Genomic DNA, 22,457 nt, shown 5'->3' with positions numbered 1-22,457 from the left:
TTGTTTTTGACATACTGAGCACCATAGATAGTAGTGTGATCTTATTAATGGTCAACATTAATTTAGTCAAACATCTGTGTATTATTTGTCAAATTCTTTGTAAATATTTGTAGGCCTTGTAAGTAATTGAATATTGAAATTTTACAATAATTAAACTAGCTTAACAGCAATGAGAAATCATGAAAAGATTTTAGCATGATATTTTCATTATCGTTTTCTTTAAATTGCCTTTTTAAAAATATGTTTATGTATGTATTCACATTAATTTTATTTTTGAAAGAATAACATTAGTGCGTGTGTGCTCAGTCGATCAGTTGTGTCCAGCTCTTTGTCATGCTTATGGGATTCTCCAGGCAAGAATACTGAAGCGAGTTGCCATTTTCTTCCTCCAGGGGATCTTCCCAACCCAGGGATTGAACCCATAGCTCCTGCATTGGCAGGCAGATTTTTTTACCACTGAGCCAACAGGGAAGCCCAAATAACATTGTACCCCATGTTTACAAAGTGGTTTCCCATTATCTCACCTGATCATCACTAGAGCTTGATGAAATAAACAGAACCAGTTGTTACTGGTATTTGATAATAGTGATAGAAGGAATACAGACTTTCCCAAAGCCTCAGGAGTGAAGACTAAAATCCAGGCTGTCTGGTCCCAGCAGAGCTCCCGTTCTATGAACCCAGACTGCTGCTCTGCTCCAATCCTAGGGTTCCAGTTGCTCTCCAGATCCTAGTCAGTCCTCAGTATGGCCAGTCTTTTTTTAAAAATTTTGTCCATTCTAGTGGGTGTATAGTATAACACTTTGTGTTTCTAATTTGCTTTTTCTTAAAGCAATTTTTATATGCTCATTTGCAATCTATATAAATTCTTTGACAATATCTTTGTTCAAATATTTCATGTGTGTTTTATTAGGCTGTTTTTCTTATTGCATTGTAAGAGCTGTTTATATATGCTGGGTAAAAAGCCTTTGTTAGATAGATGTTTTACCAATATTTTCTTAATCCATGGCTTGCCTTATTTTCTTTAGAGTGTAATTCAAAGAGCAGAAGTTTTTAATTTAATGAAGTCCAGTTTATTCATTTTTTTAAATTTATACTCTGCTTTTGAAGTCATATTTAAGCAATCTTAAGAAAGCCAAGGTTATTAAAATTTTCTCATATTTTCTTCAACTAAAACACTCCTTTAGTGCTATAAATCTTCCAAGTTTTATATTAGAAGCATCCCACAATTTTTATATTTTATCTTTTCACTTTCATTCAGTTCAAATCTTTCTAAATTCCCTTTTGATTTCTTCTTTAACCTTTGGGTTGTTCAAAATTGTGTTATTTTGTTTCAATATACTGGGAATTTTCTAAAGATCTTTGCTGTTCATTTCTAATGTATGGTTAAGAAAGTATTCTTTTTTTTTTTTTTTTAAAAAAAGAAAGTATTCTTTATATGAATTGAAACCTTTTAAACTTATTGTGACTTTAAAAAATGTTTTGTGTACCCCTGAAAACCGCACATGCTGCTCATATTAGGTGGCATGTGCTATACATATCAGTCAGGTCAAGTTGGTTGATATTTTTGTTCAAATATACTGTATCCTTACCTATTTTCTGCCTCTTTATTTTATAAATTATTGAGAGAGGAGGATTGAAAGTTCCAACTGTAACTGAATTTGTTTCACTTGGCAGTTGCTTCAGGTTTTGCTTTATGTTTTTTGAGACTGTGTTATTAAATGCATAAACGTGAGACGATTATGTTCCTCTGATGAATTGGCCTCTTTTTCTTTATGAAATGATAGTCTTTATCCCTGATAGATTTTTTTGAGGGAGAGGGGGCTCTGAAATATTCATTGTGTGATATTGTTATAGCCCCTCTCGCTTCCTTTAGACCCTAGCTGATACTGGATTGTGAGGTTGTACACACTGACTAGTGGGAACTCAGACTTTTCCCAGCCCTCTCTGCGCCCCAGTGATTGTTCCTTTTAGGTGGCTCTTACTTTTCCTACACATATCTGATGGTGAACACTCTGCTAAAGATTTGAGAGGGCCTTCTGCAGAGCCCTGGCAGTCTTGGAACTCTCTAATACTCTGTCCTGTAACTCTAAGCCTCTCTATCTTCTGGACTCCCTCAGCTCCCTCTGAGTCTCCTCTCCACACTGTGGCCTAAAAAACTCTTCACATTAATCTGGGCACTTAATCCTTCCTAAAAGATGACTGTTCTGTAGTACCAGTGCCCAGTATCTGAAAATACAAATGTGGCCCCGCTTCTTAGTTGTTTCAGGTCAAAAACTAAACCTGGTCCCTCTTACTCCATCTTGGCTATCTTAGTTATAAGCAGAAGTCCCTTATTCTCCTTATATTTGAAGCTATAAACTGTAAATTTGAAGAGGGAGGGATCGAGGAAGAAACGGAAGGAGAGAGGAAGACTGAGACTTAGAAGTCCAAAATTCCCTCAGAGAAGACTCTGCAGTGTTTTAATTATCTTAAGCCTTTAATGAACTTCAACTTCTTGAAATTTTAAATGGTCTGCCTTGAATATACATGGTATCACTCATGTTCTCATGTTGAAAGCCCTTATGGCTGCAGTTTGCCCTAAGAGTAACATATGTACCTGTCATAGATAAGGGTGTCAGGCTTATATATGTTGAGTATATACATACCAAATACAGTATAAAAGAAAGGAATGTAGGTTTTTTTTTTGGTGAATGTTTGTCCTAGAACTTAATTATGTGCATGTGTACTAAGTCGCTTCAGTTGTGTTGACTCTTTGCAACCCTATGAACTATAGCCCGCCAGATTCCTCTGTCCAAGGGATTCTCCAGGCAAGAATACTGGAGTGGGTTGCTGTGCCCTCCTCCAGAGGATCTTCCCAACTCAGGTATTGAACCCACGTATCTTTACGTCTCCTGTGTTGGCAGGCGGGTTCTTTACCTCCTGTACCACCTGGGAAACCCTTAATAATTATATATTCTGGAATAAATCTCAGCCTCTGCCACAGTATACTCCTTTGTAAAAGTGTTTGAGGATCAAGTTTTATAGCGTATGTAAAAACCTTTAAAAAAGTTACAGAAAGAAGGTATTGCTAGACTTGTTTTACCAGAGGCAGAGGGATGTGTGCATGTAATGGTTATAAATCTGTCTTCACAGTTTGATCTACACGTAGAAGATATATCTAAATATTTTATATAGATAGTCTTCCATCCAATTCTATTCCCCTACCCATTAGGCTGATAGGATATTCAGCCTTAGTTATCTTTTACTGTTTTACCTCATTCCAAATTATGCCAGTCTGGGGCCCCTTGCATAGAGCAGTATCTTCAGGAGAGTCCCTCCAATGTCCAGTGCTCACCCACCTTGAGATAACTATTACCCATATGGTGGTCTCTTAAAGCCAAGTGGTCTCTTAAAACCACTCAGCCATTTTCTCCTGTTCTGTTGCTTCACCCACATAAACATTCCCTAAGGCAAGAGAGTTGAAATAGTCTTGATACTTTCTTACCTGGGAGAGGAAGAATGGCAGCAAGAGGAAAGCATAGATCAGTATCACAGTAAATTATATGTGTTTATCTGTTGGAGAGATTGGAATTCTGCAAAAGAGGAGAGAGAAAGCTAGTATGTAAGTGAAGGAAGACATTCACTTTTTACTCTCTATTTCTAATGTTTGAATTTTTATAATGGGCTTTATTGGTTTTTCAATGCTTAAAGTGAAGTGAAATGTTTATTAATGGCATTTTTTCTCAACTAAAGACTGAACAGGAAGGCTCGCCATCAGTGGTTAGAAAGTTAAATATTTTCTTTATAGGAAGTTAATTACTTCAGTTAAAATATGGCAAAATGTACTAAGAACAAAATATGAAGCATGAAGCATACCAGCAATTTGGCTGTTGACAGTTTATGGTACTTTGATATGTAAAATAAAATATCCAGATATTACTCAGCCAGAATTTGCCTAAACCATAAGTCTTTATCATATAAAAGGAATTTCTTGATACACAATAAGAGAACAGAATTACCAAAGCCATCCAACCATTTCAAGAAAACTCAGTTTATATAATACACAAAGACAGCTGCTTCACAAAACTTTGTATATAATTTTAACATGAGAAAACTAGAATTATATTTACAGAGAACAAATGTACTGTTATGTATATTTTGATTCTACTTCATAATTTACCCGTTAGAAATAGTTTCTATGGGTGTACACGTGTATAGTCTTCTGAAGGGAAGTGTAGCCTCAGCATATTCCTACACTGAGGATGAGATGCACACCCCCACATGTGTTATCTGTGTCATTTTTGTTAAATTCTGCCACTTAGCTGCAACCAGATCAGCTCAGTGAGTTTCATACAGCATTGCATTAAGACTACTGTGAACAGGATTCCAAATACCAGGATGAAGTCAACCTGCAGCACTGCTCTCAGCTGTGCATCCCAGGGCTGTGGTCCAATCCAGCCAGACAAATCATGTGACCTAGTAAGGATGTGCCTCAGGAGGCCAGCTGTCCTTACAGTTCTGCATTAACCCTCCTACTCAGACTGAAGCATTCACCCAGGCATTCCAGGAGCAATTGCACAGACTCCACCTTGGCCTGTGAGGCCACAATCTCGGACAGTGTATCCTCCACAACAACTACAGCCATGAATTTAAGTGGACCTGAACACTTCCAGGAAAGAAATAGTATCATTGATCGTTTTAGCTCAAGATAGGCACAAATTTCATACCAGTTTTTCAAAGTGGATGGTTTCCATTTTAAGATCACATCCCTTAGCCTGTATGTAAATAACAAATTCGTTATCATCTCTCTAGTAAGCTCGCCCAAATAATCACGGTAGCTTCATCTTGGAGCAAGCTCCAATCATCCTAGACCTGCATGAGCTATTTGTGGTATTTCCTAACACACTTGAAAGCCTATTATGCCAGGTGAAAGTCACTCTGTTTTCTAGCAATACAAGTTAATACCTACATTACAATTGTTAGGCCTTTCAAATGGGACCTCCATCAGCCAAGGGCACAGATAACAGTGTCTCCAGCATGACCTTCTGGCCAGCTGAGAAGCCTGAGTTCTCAGTTCAGTTTAACAATTGAGTTTAGTCCTTGTTTTTGCAGAAAATGCCCCGAAGGAAGTCACCCGGCCTGTGCCCTTGATCCACACCACCAGGTGTGTGGCATTTGTCCATACCACAAATGAAAAAGGGACAGTTAAGAGAAGGGGTGTAGGAGAGAGAACTCGAAGCCTGGGGTATGCTGACAGGTGTTTTTTGTTAGGGAAGGATTTCTTCAGGAGCTGGGGGCCATCCTTTGCTGTTTTCACAGACTTAGTAAGGTTAAGAAGTTGTTCAGTCACTGAGTCATGTCCAGCTCTTTGTGACCCCATGGACTGCAGCATGCCAGTCCCCTCTCTCCTTCACTGTCTCCCAGAGTTTGCTCAGATTCATGACCATTGAGTCGGTGATGCTATCTAATCATCTAATCCTCTGCTGCCCCTTTCTCCTTTTGCCTTCAGTCTTATCCAGTATCAGGGTCTTTTTCAATGAATTGGCTCTTTGCATCAGGTACCCAAAGTATTGGAGTTTCAACATCAGTCCTTCCAGTGAATATTCAGGGTTGATTTCCTTTAGGATTGACTGGTAAAGAAGACTGGTAAGCAAGTCTTGACTCTTCTGTGAGGTTCAAGAAGGTGGCAGGAGATAGACAGGTGGCAGGCCCAGCAGTCAGTTAAATTTGAGATGCTTGTAACAGTTTGGGAAACCTCACCAGGGTGTTTTTAAGCTTGAGGAAAGCTCCAGGGGCAGTTCTGAAAGACAACAATCAATGTCCCTCTCATTCCCATAAGTTCCTGGAGTTAAACTTGCTCTTTCCTGTTGCTTTCTCTCCATTTATTCATAAGATATATCCTGTTCCAGCAGCTGTAACTTCATCTTTTCGCTAGCTGACCATTACTTGCACCCAGACCTTTCATCCAGGCAGGTTGGGTAGAAGCAGGACAAAGGTATTTTTATAAAACCTATGGAGACCCATCATGCCCCCCTCTTTGGCTCCCCACTACAGAGGGACTTAGCAAACACTGTGCTCAGCCAATTAGTCATATTTATCTAAGATCATGTCATCGAAATAAACCCATATTTGTAAACCAGAGTAATTTGAATTCCCTGTCTGCTTTTACATGCCGCCTCCAGAAGGTTTACCAACCAGACTTACCTGATTGCCAGTAGGGAACAGAGGAAGCATCACACTCAGTGGTCAAGAAGAACTTGAGAATCTCAAAAGAGCTTTATATAATCTCCCAACACTTTTGTTCTGACCCTTTATTCTTTACCCAGGAAACAGCTGAGAGGAGATGGTCCCTTTTTGAGGACAACTGTGTTCCTTGACCAGACTGCCTTACCAAGGTGTGTGGACCAGAAGAAAAGGAAGGAGGCAGAGCCAGACATCTTTTGAGTCAATTTTTGACAAGAAAGAATCCCTGAATTCTCAACAATACCAAATCCCAGTGAACTGCAGGGAGTGTTCAAAGCCTGCCGAATACCTGACTACCAGCCCATTGTTGAATTGTTTTGCAACAAAAGGCACCCCAGTTGCCAGACTGAAAGTCGTCCAGAAATATAAGCCAAAATAAAACAGATTAGTTTCATGACCCACTGAAACGGTAACACATAGGCTAAACAAGTATTAGTAAGCAGTGAGGCACCACAGATAACCCCAAGAAGAGGTCAAAGGTCAGCTGTAATGAATGTGTCAGGACCAAGTTTGGGCGATGCCCCGGCCATGTGGTTGCCTCTGCTGTCAGACAACTAGGTCAGCTTTAGTCAGGACTCAGAAGTTTGGCGTGCAAGGGTAGCCTGTGGATCAAAAACATAAGTTCTTTTACTTTGTGTCCAACATAATGGTTAATGTGTCACCTGTCTAGTCTAATGATGGTTCAAGTAAGCAACGCTGACAGTCTGGCAGTGCAGGCTCAACCAGGAGCTTGATTCCAGTCAGTTTCAGCAGCAAATGGGTCCCCCTACATGCATGACTCAGACAGTTCAATCAGCAGGCACTATTTGTTTCCTAGGTTAGCAGTGCCAAAGGGGTTTGTCTTGAATCTTCCAGTCTGTGGTTTTTCCAAGTGACAGTCCAAATAATCAGGCCATGGCCACAACCCAAGAATCAGTAAAAATATAATGAGATTTATCAAGTGTCATATTTGCCAAAGCTATAATAATGACCTTGAGTTTCTTGAGCAGAATGACCCTGTCCACTTTGAATTCTGAATACGCTGGCCCTGAGCCTGACCGTTTGCAGCTGCCCAGTGGACATCACCACATGTCAGCTTAGCCAAACCATCAGTGAAGCAGGCCCAGACATTATGGGGAACCTCTGTGAATCAAGGGTGCCGTTGAGCCAGCAACATTGCTACAGGTGGGGAGTGGAATAGCTGCCATTTTTTCATGTAGTGCCAAGATGCTTCTGGGGCCAGGCTGGCTGCATGTTCGAAGGTACCATTTCCATTACTGGATCCTTTTCACTTTGTTAGTCACTGAGTCTGTCGATCTATCCCAAAATGGAAATACCAGGACAGAGAATCACAGTTCCTCCAGGGGTCAGGCACTCAGTTTCAATAAGAGCTCAATAGTAAGCTGACAGTTGCTTTCAGAAGAGAGAAAACTGGTAGTTGTGTCTAGGAGGCAATGAATCTCAACCCTAAAGGGCACCTCCAAGTGGAGGCCACCTCCCTTTGCTGGAAGCTCCTGTTAGCAGCATCATCAGTCACAGAGACTTGTAGCTCAAAGGGATCATTGAAAATGTAGGGCCCTAGAAGTATCAGCACCTCTCTACATGCAGCTCTTCCCAAACAGGAAGAACCCCTTTTGGATCTTATTGGCATTTACAATATAAGCATGTAAAACATAATTACCAGTTACACATTCAGCAGTGGAAGCCAGATAATAATACATTGAATACATTCAATAATACATTGAATCAACACAGAGGACTCCACTCTGTGGGTCATATTAACTTCCCTTTGTTACTGTGAACTCTGTCCAAACCCCAGCAGTTGAATTTGGCCATACACTCACTAATGGGACCCAGTTGGATGGTAACGTAGTTGCCAGTATCCACTAGAGCCACAAAAGTTTGAATTGCTTCTCTTCCAGACATTCCCTAACCTATTTGATAGATTGTGACTTCTCATCCCTTTTGGGAACACAGCAATGTTACCTAGCCCCTAACCGTCTTGCTCCTTAAACCAGCTGAGTGAAAGGAGACAAGAGGGTCACAGGGGTGTGATGAGGGAGACTGACTCCACGCAGTAGCAGTCAAGAAGTCACGTTTCAGTTTTGGGAGGCGTGCAATAATTTATTTAGATTGTTGGAGTCTGTTTCTCGGTCTTTAGGGGATCAACCTCATCAGCATTGTCAACCAAGTGTAAGCCAATAGAAGCCTGAATAGCAGTCAATGACCTATCTGTGGTTTCCAATGGGAAATTGTCTCAGAGAAATTTTCCCAGCGGGCCAAAGCTCCCTGAAAGCAGGCAGGGCCCACTGCAAAAAAGTAAAACAAAGCTCCAAGGCCTTTTACTCCTTTCTTCAAATAGATCTAAGTTTGGCATAAGAGATTGCAAGAGGGTCTGAGCCATAAGCCAGCCCAGCTGTCCTCTTCCTCCCTAGGGAGCATCCGTGCAGGCTCCTCCCCATCTACCAGATGAACCAGAGAACATTCTAAAGACTTGCCTGAAATCTCCTCAAAGGAACTGTGAATTTCACTCCATTTATATTCAAGGCAGGTACTTGTCTCTGTAACTGTTATCTGAAAGAGAAAAGACCCTTCTGCTCGTACAGAATGAATGTTAGTATCAGTTATTCTAAAGGGGTGGGCCCACGACTGTGATTGACCAAGGTCCTTCCACTGGAGGAGAATTAGCTATGAACAGGGTACCAATTGGATAGTTGTCTGGATCCCATTCGTTAGCCCACAACGGCCTCCCTGATTGTAACTGAACACAAGTGTGTATGCCCGATGCACAGTGAGGCCAAACTAAATGAAAACTCAAGAGTCTGGAGCAGAGAAAGGTTTATTGCAGAGCCATGCAAGGAGACAGGTGGCTCGTGGCCAAAGAACTCCAAACTCTTTGAAGGGTTTCAGCAAAACACTTTTAAAGGCAAGGTGAGGGAGGGGTGTGGTTAGTTGTGGCAAACTTCTTGGTGTAGGAATCCTCTGTTCTTGCAGCTGCCCATGTATGTCAGGTCAGTATGTTCCTATAAATCTCCAACAAGACAACTGTTACTCTCTGCTCTGCAACTTTTTTATCTCTGTAAACAGAGGTCAGAGCCCTGAGAATAGACTATTCTCTACAGTTCAGGGTATAGGCAACAGTGGTGCTGAGCCAGCATGACTCGGCACAGGAAGAGGACTAGATCCAATATGGAGTCAGGTCTGTTCCTCTCTATTATATAATTTCTCCTTGTTCAGAGCAACTAGAAGACCATTTGACCATACAATTTGTTCAGTGTGTTTGCTGCCATTTCCCTTGGACTTCCCTCAGATTCTGCTCACCACCCTGCAAAGCTTCGTTCTTTCCTTTCTAGAAAATGAGTGACATTTGATTTGAAATATTGGGTGCATATTTTACTAAAATGTAAAATATTTTAAAATACACTTTCTTTGTGCTTATATACATTACCTTTGTGATATGATTTCGACCTTTTAGTCCTGGATTGGTTGCAAAAGCCATATGTGATTTTTATATTGGGAATAGAATTAATGGGTCTATGATGAATAGTGGACATCCTGTTTTGAAGAAATCATATTTTGGGCAAAATGCCCATAAGAGACATGTTTTTGCCAATAGTTTAGTTCAGAGCCTCTGGGATCTTTCATTCCTTTTTTTTAAGAAATGATGAGAAAGTTTGATGCTTTTTTATTCTATTTTGAATTCACTTTAGAGCTGATTTCAAAACAGCTTGTTATTTCAGTTTTTGTTATTATAAAAAATTCATACTTATTTGTTTGTTTTATTTTGGCATTTCACCTCCTACTCTTAAGGCCATAGTATTATTTTAACTAAAAATTCACTCTGTTTTCATTTTCTGTTTCTTTCTTCCCACTTCGATTTTTTTCTAGTCAGTTGATGGTTTGTCCAATAGAAATTATAGAAACATTTGACATATTAGTTACTTGACATATTAATTTTGGCCACTTCTGGTATGCTTTCTTTTGCCAATGAAATTATTTAAAAATTGGGTGCGGGTGTTTCTGAGCAACAGAAGTCTTTCCCTTGGGCATTAAATATTAAGCCATTTTCTCTATGGCTTTCTCTATCATATAGCAAGAGAGAAGTTTTAAAACCTAAGTTCACAGCATGCAATTGGTAGAAACAAATAAATGGTTCTCTTTAAAAATTTCACTTCAACAGCAATAAATCTCTAGTTAAATTTCAAACCAGAATTTTTAAATGGCAAATGAAAAAATATACTGATTTCAAATAGTAGCTAAAATTCTTTTTTTTTTTTTAACATTTCTTAATTATTCTGTAAAACATCAAGTGAGTTTTAAGGCAGCCACTTAACATTGTCTTGGTTCTGCCATAGACTCAAAGAGTTTTTACTGTACTGGAGGGAATTCAGAGATGATGGTTTTACACATACTGAAACTGAGATCCGGAGACAGTCAGTGATGTACACATAGTCCTGAATAAGCAGGACCGAAACTTTCATTATGCCACATTATATCCAGAAGGTATAGCTAAATATTCACATAAATTTCAAACATTTTAGGTTCAGAGTCATTTCCCTTCCTTTGTAGACATTTCCTATTCAGGCTCCTTTTGGCCCCATTTCTACCATTTTGCTAAATGAATGTAGTGGTCTCTGCCTCAGTGTAATAGCAGACCCAGCCTTATTTTTAAGTACTGGCACAGATTTAAGACTTGGTAATGACTTCTATCTTTACATCAGAGCCATTTCTATCAGAGTTCTAATTTCTGAATCCCATAACTGACTCCAGTCTTCATCTTATTTGATATCTTCATAGAACGTGACACTTTGATTAACCCCTGATTCTGGTGACTCAAGTCTTCCAGCCTGAAGACTGTATTCTCTCTCTGGGTGATCTTCTCCTTTTATGGCTTTGAAAAGCTGGCTCCATAGCTACAGCTCTGGTCCCAGGCTCTCATTGTCACTCCACATCTGTGTTTTACACTTCCTGCTGGAGTTTCCCACTGGTTGTCAGACAGCCAAGATACATCTTGTATTTTCAAAACATTGCAAAATTTTCACACTTTCCAAATGCGATTTGAATTAAAAAAAAAAAAATCTCTCCAAGTTTCTGTTCCCTCACCTGTAAATGGATTTGTTAGATTATATGTAAAGAGCCCAGCACAGCAAGGGGAAAATAATTACTTTATTGTCTACTCCAGATCCTACTTCTGTTGTGATCTGCTTTCTATGACCTTCCTTCTGCATAATAATATCTTTGTGTCATCCCTACCCTTCCTCCTCTCTCATCTTTTCATCAAGTCAGTTAACAAAGCCTTCTGATGTTATATCAATGAGAGATGTTTCCGTTTTGGCCTCTAAACCAACCTCATCACCTCTGCCTTAGTTCTGGTGATCAGTCTGCCTCTGGTCTCTTTTGCCTGTTCATTCTCCCGCATGCTGTCAGAGTTAATGGCCACCTCTTCTACCTAACAACCCCGCTGTTTGGGCAGGCTTCCCACTGTCTTTAGAGAAAAATTAAAGTTTTTTTTTTATCTAAGCAGTAAATACCTTTACAACATCAGATCAGATCAGTCCTTCAGTCGTGTTCAACTCTTTGCGACCCCATGAATGACAGCACGCCAGGCCTCCCTGTCCATCACCAACTCCCGGAGTTCACTCAGACTCACGCCCATCGAGTCAGTGATGCCATCCAGCCATCTCATCCTCTGTCGTCCCCTTCTCCTCCTGCCCCCAGTCCCTCCCAGCATCAGAGTCTTTTCCAATGAGTCAACTCTTCGCATGAGGTGGCCAAAGTACTGGAGTTTCAGCTTTAGCATCATTCCTTCCAAAGAAATCCCAGGGCTGATCTCCTTCAGAATGGACTGGTTGGATCACCTTGCAGTCCAAGGGACTCTCAAGAGTCTTCTCCAACACCACAGTTCAAAGGCATCAATTCTTCGGCGCTCAGCCTTCTTCACAGTCCAACTCTCACATCCATACATGACCACAGGAAAAACCATAGCCTTGACTAGATGAACCTTTGTTGGCAAAGTAATGTCTCTGCTTTTGAATATGCTATCTAGATTGGTCATAACTTTCCTTCCAAGGAGTAAGCATCTTTTAATTTCATGGCTGCAGTCACCATCTACAGTGATTTTGGAGCCCAGAAAAATAAAGTCTGACACTGTTTCCACTGTTTCCCCATTTATTTCCCATGAAGTGGTGGGACCGGATGCCATGATCTTCGTTTTCTGAATGTTGAGCTTTAAGCCAACTTTTTCACTCTCCGCTTTCACTTTTATCAAGAGGCTTTTGAGTTCCTCTTCACTTTCTGCCATAAGGGTGGTGTCATCTGCATATCTGAGGTTATTGATATTTCTCCCGGCAATCTTGATTCCAACTTGTGTTTCTTCCACTCCAGCGTTTCTCATGATGTACTCTGCATATAAGTTAAATAAACAGGGTATAGCAAGAAGAGATTAGAAAGCCTTCTTCAGTGATCAATGCAAAGAAATAGAGGAAAACAACAGAATGGGAAAGACTAGGGATCTCTTCAAGAAAATCAGAGATACCAAGGGAACATTTCATGCAAAGATGGGCTCAATAAAGGACAGAAATGCTATGGACCTAACAGAAGCAGAAGATATTAAGAAGAGATGGCAAGAATACACAGAAGAACTGTACAAAAAAGATCTTCATGACCCAGATAATCACAATGATGTGATCACTGACCTAGAGCCAGACATCCTGGAATGTGAAGTCAAGTGGGCCTTAGAAAGCATCACTACGAACAAAGGTAGTGGAGGTGATGGAATTCCAGTTGAGCTATTCCAAATCCTGAAAGATGATGCTGTGAAAGTGCTGCACTCAATATGCCAGCACATTTGGAAAACTCAGCAGTGGGCACAGGACTGGAAAAGGTCAGTTTTCATTCCAATCCCAAAGAAAGGCAATGCCAAAGAATGCTCAAACTACCCCACAATTGCACTCATCTCACACGCTAGTAAAGTAATGCTCAAAATTCTCCAAGCCAGGCTTCAGCAATATGTGAACTGTGAACTTCCTGATGTTCAAGCTGGTTTTAGAAAAGGCAGAGGAACCAGAGATCAAATTGCCAACATCCACTAGGTCATGGAAAAAGCAAGAGAGTTCCAGAAAAACATCTATTTCTGCTTTATTGACTATGCCGAAGCCTTTGACTGTGTGGATCACAGTAAACTGTGGAAAATTCTTCAAGAGATAGGAATACCAGACCACCTGATCTGCCTCATAAGAAATCTGTATGCAGGTCAGGAAGCAACAGTTAGAACTGGACATGGAACAACAGACTGGTTCCAAATAGGAAAAGGAGTTCATCAAGGCTGTATATTGTCACCCTGTTCATTTAACTTTACAATATAGTACCTAGCTACTATTTCAGTGTTATCTCCTGCCCTTCCTTTCTCCCAAGTCACAGGGCATGTGAATACACACAGACACAGACACACACTCACACACGATATTTCTGCCACACCAAAATTCCTTAAACACACCAAACATTTTCACAACTTTGGTTCAGTTCAGTTGCTCAGTTGTGTTCTACTCTTTGTGACCCCGTGGACTGCAGCATGCCAGGCCTCCCTGTCCATCACCAATACCCGGAGTTTACTCAAACTCAGGTGCATTGAGTCGGTGACGCCATCCAACCATCTCATCTTGTCATTCCCTTCTCCTCCCGCCTTCAATCTTTCCCAGCATCAGGGTCTTTTCAAATAAGTCAGTTCTTCACATCAGGTGGCCAGAGTATTGGAGCTTCGGCTTCAGCATCAGTCCTTCCAATGAATATTCAGGACTGATTTTCTTTAGGATGGACTGGTTGGATCTCCTTGCAGTCCAAAGGACTTTTAAGAGTCTTCTCCAACACCACAGTTCAACTTTACCTTTACCTATTACCTTTAGCACAGCTTTACCTTTAGCATACTCTTACCTCCACTTGGAGTACTCTCTCCTCCTCCTTCAACTGACAGACTCTTAACACTTAAGACACAGATTCTGAGTGGCCCAATCCTTGCCCACTTGTCTTTGACAGAAGAATGTGTTGTGTTCTCCATATTTCTGTATTTATTTGTTGTATGTTGGTCCCACCAACTGTGAATTTTGAACTCAAAGGCAAGGGGTATTTTTTTTTTCTTCTTCTTCAGTACTTCCCTGGTGGCTCAGACAGTAAGGAATCTGCCTACAATGCAGTAGACCTAAGTTCAATCCCTAGGTCAGGAAGAGCCCTTGGAGAAGGAAATGGCAACCCATTCCAGTATTCTTGCCTGGGAAATCCCATGGACAAAGGAGCCTGGAGGGCTGCAGTCCATGGGGTCACAATGAGTCAGACACAACCGAGTGACTTTCACACCTAGTAAAGTGACTGGCAATAGAAAAAGAACAGACAACAGAAAAGCAATATAAATGGCTGATAACATAATTACCATTTCCTGCTGGCTTCTTTAACTGTTAGATTCCTTTGGATGTCCTTTTCCATTTATTTATAAGAACTTAGTGGGAATTCCCTGGCAGTCCTATGGTTAAGACTCCCTACTCTCACTGCCGAGAACCTAGGTTTGATTCCTCATCCAGAACTAAGACCTCATAAGGTGCACAGTGTAGCCAAAAAGACTAAGGATTCAGGGATATGGTCCTTTCTTTAACATTAGTTTCTCATGAGGTTAGATTTAATGTTTAGGAAGACAACATTTTACAGTCAAAATGTTGGTAAATATATACTACTTGCATTCTCCTCTCCACCCCACCCCAGCAGACATGGACCATTAGGTGAGGCATTTTTCCCTGAGAAGCCAGGTAGCTTCTTCCCCCTTCTGGACACAGCACTCTGAGGAGCCACTATATCCTGAATCATGTTGGCAGCTGATATGGAGCTGATATGGAGTTAAAAAATACAGGGTGAACTGAATACAGGTTGAACTGAAATCCTGGTCCAGCTTCGTGGCTAACAATTCCAAAATGCATGTGATATATTTTGTGTGGTGTCTTGCATGACATAGATATTCAATAGGTATCCTTGTTTTAGTGACTATTCATTACCAAACTATTTCCCCTTCATTTTATCTATTCAAGCATCAAGTAGGCAATTTCCAAACTACTTTGGATGGTTGATATAAGAAAAAAAAAACACATACGGAATTGAGTTAACTAGGAAAAACATTTAAGTAATAAATAAGGAAGAGTTTTGTTCAGTTAAAATTTTGTATACAAAGAAGTAGTTAACTTGGGAAACTAATTTAGTGTCTTCTGATTGAGTTATAACAATTAGGAAGGTAGGACAGATCAGCGTATATTAAATTTATATAAAAAACAGTTGCAAGTACCATGCAAATAACTTTTTTCCTGAACTATTTGAGAGTAAGCTGCCAACAAGATGCCCCATCATTTCCAATACTTTGGTGTATATTTTCTATAAACAAGAACATTCTGCAGATCCATAATAATCAAGAATTTCATATAACCATAATAATTGAGAAGTTCAAAATAATACATTACTTCTATTTAATTCTCATTAGATTAGATACCCATTCAAGTTTCATCAAGTGTTCAATTATATCCTTTATAGTGAAAAAAAAAAAAATCCACACCAGATAACTCATTACATTTAGTCACTATGTCGGTTTAATTGTCTTTGTCCTGGAGCAGTTCCTATGACTTCCTTGACTTCTGTCACTTTGATACTCTTGAAGCTTTTGGTTGGTCTTGGTCTTCAGCCCTGTTCCTGGCTGGTTTAGTTGCCAAGTCTGACTCTGGCTACCCCATGGACTGTAGCCCGCCAGTCTCTTCTGTCCATGGGATTTCATAGAACAGAGTGGGTTGCCATAGGCCAGTTATTCTTGTAAATTGAGTTATTCTGATGTTTCCTCACAATTACATTTGGGCTAATTACTCTTATGCAGAAATATACAGTTGTCAATGTTTACTCCTCATTGTATCTTATCAAATGGCTCATGGCTTCAATATAGCCCATATTTAGATATGTTTATTTTGATCATTTTATCAGTAGGGTGACTTAAGTATTATTCACTATAAGGTTCAGTTCAGTTCAGTTCAGTCACTCAGTCATGTCTGACTCTTTGTGACCCCATGAATCGCAGCACGCCAGGCCTCCCTGTCCATCACCAACTCCCAGAGTTCACTCAAACTCACGCCCATCGAGTCAGTGATGCCATCCAGCCATCTCATCCTCTGTCGTCCCCTTCTCCTCCTGCCCCCAGTCCCTCCCAGCATCAGAGTCTTTTCCAATGAGTCAACTCTTCGCATGAGGTGGCCAAAGTACTGGAGTTTCAGCTTTCGCATCAGTCCTTCCAAAGAACACCCAGGACTGATCTCCTTTAGAATGGACTGGTTGGATCTCCTTGCAGTCCAAGGGACTCTCAAGAGTCTTCTCCAACACCACAGTTCAAAAGCATCCATTCTTTGGCACTCAGCTTTCTTCACAGTCCAACACTTTTGTACATTTTGCAATTAATAAGTATTTTGTGGAAGAGGTAATATGAAACCATGACAAGGTATTATTCTTCATCAAAGTTTTAATTTGTTTATTTGCTTATATCAAAATCAAATCATGGCTTCCTATATTATTCAGTGGGTTGTAATATGATGCTGTCATTTCCTTTGGATATTGAAAATTTTCCCAGAATTGGCCAGTGAGTGCCTTTTTGAGTTGGCTTCAATGTTCTTTTCACAAGTGCCTTTCCTTCTTTGAACATTGTGTTATTTTACAGCTCACAAAAGACGTATCAGGCACATCCTGTATTTTTCTTGCCCAAGCCACCAAATCAATTATTTCTCCGAAGACTCCTGGTTCTGATTTAGTGTAACATAAAATCCAGAAACCAAGAAGATCTGAACACTGAGTAGACTCATTCTTTAGGATATTTGTTTTCAGGACCTAGTGGAAAGAACTGGGGATGAATTTATGTATATACATACACACATTAATAACTGTACTTAGGTATATGTATATATACTTATGTATGAGAGTCCCTTGGATTGCAAGGAGATCCAACCAGTCCATTCTGAAGGAGATCAGCCCTGGGATTTCTTAGGAAGGAATGATGCTAAAGCTAAAACTCCAGTACTTTGGCCACCTCATGCGAAGAGTTGACTCATTGGAAAAGACTCTGATGCTGGGAGAGACTGGGGGCAGGAGGAGAAGGGGACGACAGAGGATGAGATGGCTGGATGGCATCACTGACTCGATGGACGTGAGTCTCAGTGAACTCCGGGAGTTGGTGATGGACAGGGAGGCCTGGCGTGCTGCGATTCATGGGGTTGCAAAGAGTCGGACATGACTGAGCAACTGACCTGATCTGATCTGATATTCTATATTATCTATATATACATATAAGTATTGTACAATATATTAATACATACATTTGCATATATTTACATTATATAAATACATATATTACATATATGCATATATGGGATGAGTTCATACATGTAGCTCTAATTCCAATAAAAGTGATTATTCTACTCCTGAGTTGTTTTAGAGCCAAATTTTACCATCTCCCAATTGTGAATTTTATAGAAATTTTGAAAGCTGATAGCTTGACATTGGTCATGGTTGGAGTCTTTACACCATGGAAGCTGTCAAACACTCCCCTCTATGTGTCTGATCTGTAATTTGCAACTGAAACACCCATCTTGCTTCTGAACACCAGACCAAAATTTCCTTGCCAGATATCTATCTGCTCATTGACTTCATCTTGTGAGCATCAACTCCAGGGTTAGAAGTCTAATCATTCTTTCCCCCCAGTTCTGCTTCTACTCCCGATGTTCACCTTATAGCTAAGAAGATAGCTTTATCCCAGCCCCATAAACAAGAAACAATAAAATCATTTTCATTCACTTCTCAATCTAAACCTTCTTAAATCGAGTCCTCAAGTTCTGTGGAGTCCATCTCTGAAACATTTCTTATATGTCCCTCTTTATTAACCCCTGTCACCATAAGGACAGCCTTATTTTTGGTCTTTGCTTTTTTTCTTTCATGGTCAACTGAATTCATAAACTTGTTACCTTGAATGAGAGATAATGTATGATAATGGAATACCTTTTGACTTTTTTCTGAAATGTGTTAAAGTTCAGAATTATCAGTACAGAGTGACTTTGGCTGCAGAAAGCCTGATCAACTGTGACTCAAACAGTTAAAACAGTTATAAATCTCACAAAGAAAAGTTGGGAAAGCGCTCGCTGGTTTGGTATAGCTGTCCAATGCTGTCATTAAGGATCTGGCCTTCTCTATTTGTTCACTCTGTCATGCCTAGCATGTTGGCCTTTTTCCTGACCCTTGTCACCCTATAGTCACAAAATGACTGCCAAAGAACAAGACAGTTTATCCTCACACCACAGCAATATGTGCAAGAAGAAAGAGAAGGAACAGAACAAGAAAGACTTCATCACTTGTTTACAATCAACGTAATCTCTCCCGGAAATCTCCCAACAGTCTCCTCCTTCCATAGGAGTTTTCAGAACTATGCTACGTGGCCCCAGCTCCCTTAGAAATAAAGTCATACTTAGTCAAAGTTCTCTGACTTTGTTAACAATATATATACTTTTAATCAGAAGTTTACAGCAACTCTTTCTGTTGGGTAAATATGTAGAGAAAACCACATCTGTTCTTTCTAAACTTGTTGACACCCTTATGCAGGGGTCCAATTCCACCAAGATGACAAAATATGTATTTATTAGTTCAAAGAGCATTCAATGGATATTATTGTAAATGCTAGGATATGGTGGTTAACATTACAGACAAAAATTCCTGCCCTGAAGGAGCTTGCATTCTAGTGACCAATCTGTGCTTCATTAGAGGAAATCTGAACCCAGATGATATTAGATCAGAAGATTTCTCAGAATTTCCTTTTCTTACTTCCTATCACTCAGCTTTACTCTTTCAAAACCAGGAGTAAGCTCTGACCTAAATTTGTATATTTGACCCTGACCTAAATTATATTTTTCCTGGCTAATATTTCTTAGTTTGTGAAGTGAATTTGGGCTTCTTCCTACTTTTAAGTACTAACATTTGCAATGCTATTTTTGCATCTTTTTCTTCCTTTTGGTCATTTAGGGTGTTGAGAATTGTGTAGTCTTGCCCTTTGAACAGCCACCCTTCCTTAAATTTAGTATGTCCCACTGGGGACGAAACTTATACTTTAAATGGAAACTTTTGCTATACTATATGGCTTTGGAAAATCGCCACAGGAATGTTTTTTGATTGTGTAGGACTTGGCAATGAAAATAATTGGTTAAAGAAGGACATTAAAAAATAATCCTTGGATTTTGACACCTTGGAGAAGAAAAGAGGGAATGTTATTATATCACTCTTTCTCTCTGATATGCTTTTCTTACAAAAGAACAGTGTATATTTAACTAAATAATAACTTACTGCTTGATGTCTATTTTAAGAGGACATTTTATCAGTTTAGATGCTTTGGAACAGCATGTAATAGAAAACACTGACCCTGTCTTTGTTCATTTGGGCTGTTATAACAAAACACCACAGGCTGGGTGGCTTATAAAGAACAGAAATTTATTTCTCATGGTTCTAAAGCCCAGAAGTCCAAGATCAAGGGGCCATCCTGGTTGCCTTTTGGTGGAGGTCCTCTTCTGGGTTGTGATGACTTTTCACTATGTCCTCATGACAGAAAGGTCAAGGGAGCTCTCTAGGGCCTTTTATAAGGTCATCATTCCCATTCATGAAGGTTCCTCCCTCATGACCTAATCACCCCCAAAGGTCCGGCCTCTTAATAGCATCACATAGGGCATTAAGAGTTTGTTTGCGGCTGGGGGTGGGGTTAGTGCAAACATTTATCTGATGTATATAGACTTTTTAGAAAAGATGATTTAAAATTTTCTTTCACTGGCTGCGTGGAGTCTTAGTTGCAGCACATGGGATCTTTGCTAAGTCTTTCGTTAAGGTGCAAGAACTCTTAAGTTGCAGTGCTCTGGCTTAGTTGCCCTGCAGCATGTGGGATTTTAGTTCCCCATCCAGGGGTTGAACACAAGTTCCCTGCATTTCAAGGTGGATTCTTAACCACTGGACCGCCAGGGAAGGCCCCAAACAGACTTATAAACTGAGTAAATAAATACGTGTGTTATCTCCCATAATAAGAAGCCCAGAGGTTTGCAGTGGCTCCTCTACCACACAGCTACGCTGCTAGGGACTCAGGCTCATTCCAACCCATGGCCCTAGCACCCTAAAAGGGCTGACTGTGCTCTATGGCCAACTCCACTCTGACTGAGGGATGGCCTCAGAAGTGCCAGGAATTCCATTCAGATGCAACATCATCAAGTGAAAGAAGAAAAACCATCTTTTTTTCTTGAGTGAGAAACCTTCCTAAAGGTCCTCCCCTCTCCCCACACCGGAAGGCTCTCTTTTCATGTGTTACTGACTAGATTTGGGTCATGTCCCCATTTCTAAATCAGTTGCTGGCAAGAGAAGAGAAGTGGGGTTGTCAGGATTTGCTTAAATCAAGGTCCATTTCATAGAGCTGTGGATAGGAGCACTTTCTCATGATACGCTGTATGGAAAGCAGATATCTAAACTCAGTTGGATTCTGCTAGGAAAGAAGAAGCTGGAAGGAGAGGAAATGGATGCTGAAGAAGCAACCACTAAATAACTGCCAAGTAGGTTCTTAAGGGCTTCCCTGGTGGCTCAGCAGTAAAGAATCCACCTGCATTGAAGCAGCTGCAGGAAACGTGTGTTCCGTCCCTGGATCAGGAAGATCCCATGAAGGAGGGCATGGCAATCTACTCCAGTATTCTTGCCTAGAGAATCTCATGGACAGAGAAGCCTGGCGGGCTACAGTTTATGGGGCCACAAAGAGTTGAACTTGACTGAACATGCACCCACAGGTAGATTTTTGCTATTTGCCCAGCTTAGCAATGTCAATCCATTGGTCAAAATAAAATTAGTTTAGCTAGGATTTTATTGTCCTGACTAGATGTTTTCAATAGTGTCTAAAAGCAACATACGAGTGAAATATGTATGAAGTTAATCTCATATCATTAAAAAATCTTAGGTGCAATTGTAATTAAAGTTTAGCAGACAACCTCTAATCCCCAAATGTAATACTCTGTCTCCATCTGTGTCTCTTTTCACCTTATTCTATTACATCTGTTGATTTTTAATGCCTGAAGTGTTATCTAAATGTTCAGCTGACATCCACATTTGTTCAATTTAAATCCCCCCTAATTGGTGCAAAGAAGCTTTCTAGAGTGCTGGTGGGAAGTTGTTTTCACTCAGGTAGCTCTAGAGGAAATGCTTAATTCTGTGGGCAAACTGTGCCAAGGCAAGTCTCGGTCCAATCTTCATGGCAGAGTCATAGAATCCCACTTGGCCACCCACCCAAACAGACATTGTTCTGATTCAGATGTCACTTTAGAGGTTCTTTAAAAAAATTTACTTGTCAAAATTTACTTACATAAATCCCTGAAAATGGCTCATAAAACTACTAACAATGACAGCTAACTTGTAGAAAGGCATTTTAAAAGAAATATAATTCTACTTTTAAATTAGCCCCTCTTGCCAGTATATTGAAATGCTTGGAATTTTAAGTAAATCATCCTAAAGTTCCCTTAACAATTTTGTACAGATGGAGGGCCACGTGGGTGAATATCTTGCATGCATGGGGATGAGATCCAGATGACAAGAATGTAGAAAGGGTTGTTTAATACATTTTAGGGGAGAACACTGAAAACATCAAACAGTGTGATTATAAGCAATGGAAATAACTGTCCTAATGCTATCTGGAACAATGCAAGAATATGAAGCTATCAAAACCTGTGGCATCTTCATTCAGTGTTTCCCTGATCTAAAAATATTTGTGTTTTCTTTCAAGAAGAGGTTAAGCTTGAATATATAAGTATATTCAGACAAACATGTATGTTAATACACATAAAATTTTATGCAATGCATTACATATATTACATACGTCATATACATGTATGCTTGTATGTATTCATATGTATGTAGGGTTTTTTAGAGGATGTATGGCACTGGTAATTGGTGGAAAATGTTCATTATCAAACTTCGTTTTCTTATTTTCTTAACGCCACCAAAGTGAGAAAATATAAAATTAAAAAGGATCTTCATTTTTAAAACAGATGGGAAAAACACTCTCTGGGGAAGTACAGCCAGACTGATGTTTTGTCTGCATCAACTTCTCTGCAGACTATCTGGCATTCCTTGACAAGCTTGGCACACTCCCCTTACTTGTTGAACATCAATATCTATGGGCAACTGCATATATATTC

At 40.0% G+C, this 22,457-nt stretch overlaps 1 long non-coding RNA gene across 1 annotated transcript; it reads left to right on the top strand.

Annotated features, from left to right (window-relative positions):
• Positions 1–355: 355 nt before the first annotated feature.
• On the top strand, positions 356–9,970 carry LOC123333722. The gene is made up of 2 exons (XR_006551205.1): positions 356–2,863; positions 6,306–9,970. It is a non-coding gene; the product is annotated as an uncharacterized LOC123333722 (long non-coding RNA).
• Positions 9,971–22,457: the final 12,487 nt, after the last annotated feature.

This window comes from Bubalus bubalis, chromosome 5 (assembly GCF_019923935.1).
Source record: "Bubalus bubalis isolate 160015118507 breed Murrah chromosome 5, NDDB_SH_1, whole genome shotgun sequence".
In the NCBI taxonomy this organism is placed as follows: domain Eukaryota; kingdom Metazoa; phylum Chordata; class Mammalia; order Artiodactyla; family Bovidae; genus Bubalus; species Bubalus bubalis.
The sequence above is the reverse complement of the archived record's forward strand: the minus strand, read 5'-3'. Positions and strand labels throughout refer to the sequence as shown.